Below are 849 nucleotides of genomic sequence, written 5' to 3'. Positions count from 1 at the left end.
CACTGTGGTGCGTCTGTGTGAAACCACTCAGAGCTCTGCTGCCACCTACAGGAGCGGAGACACAGGGGACGAATGTGTGACTGAGTAAATGACTAAAGAAAGAGAAGGAAAAAAAGACTAAATATACGGTACAAGGGAGACTTATTTGTTATTTTTTAAAACGTAGTGTAAGAAAAAAAAGTTAAAATTTGTACCCAAATCCTGCCACATCTTTAGGAGTTTGTATATCTCACAGATTGGGTAAAGCAAGTTTATTTATATAGCACCCTTCAGACACAAGGCAATTCAAAGTGCTTGACAGGGGTACAGCTCAAAATCAACAAGTTTATTTTGCCATATGTACATGCACATGCAATAAAGGTAGAAATAACTTTTGTGCAAGCTGTGAAAAAAAAGATAATTCAGTTAAAAACAAACAATAAAACAAATAAAGATACTACTAAATATTTAAAAGACAGAAAGCTACGGTACAAAAGGTACAGGTGTGTTATTTTGTACAAAGGTACAAAATAACACACTATAGAGGTCAAAAAGTCTCATATGTGTGGGATCTTTCCACACGTGTTGATTTTTTATTTTGAAAACTCAATAAAGACAGTAAAATAAAAGTCCCCTTTGCGCTCTCTTAGCTGTAACAGAGTCGCCCGATCATACACAAAATTTATCCTTGCAGTCGCACTAACAAAAACGAAGGAAACGAAGGAAAACAAATATAGCAGCAACCTAACTCGGAGAGCATCACGACGTCGCACACAGGGGAGCGCCATCCCCTCGCTGAAATGCTCACAGAATGAAACACAATAATAAAAATAAGAAGACATTAGAATTATATTCAAACACTTAAAGACA

This window comes from Plectropomus leopardus, chromosome 4 (assembly GCF_026936395.1).
Source record: "Plectropomus leopardus strain MGB_pleo_1.0 chromosome 4, ASM2693639v1, whole genome shotgun sequence".
Lineage (NCBI taxonomy): Eukaryota > Metazoa > Chordata > Actinopteri > Perciformes > Serranidae > Plectropomus > Plectropomus leopardus.
Note: the sequence above shows the minus strand (reverse complement) of the source record.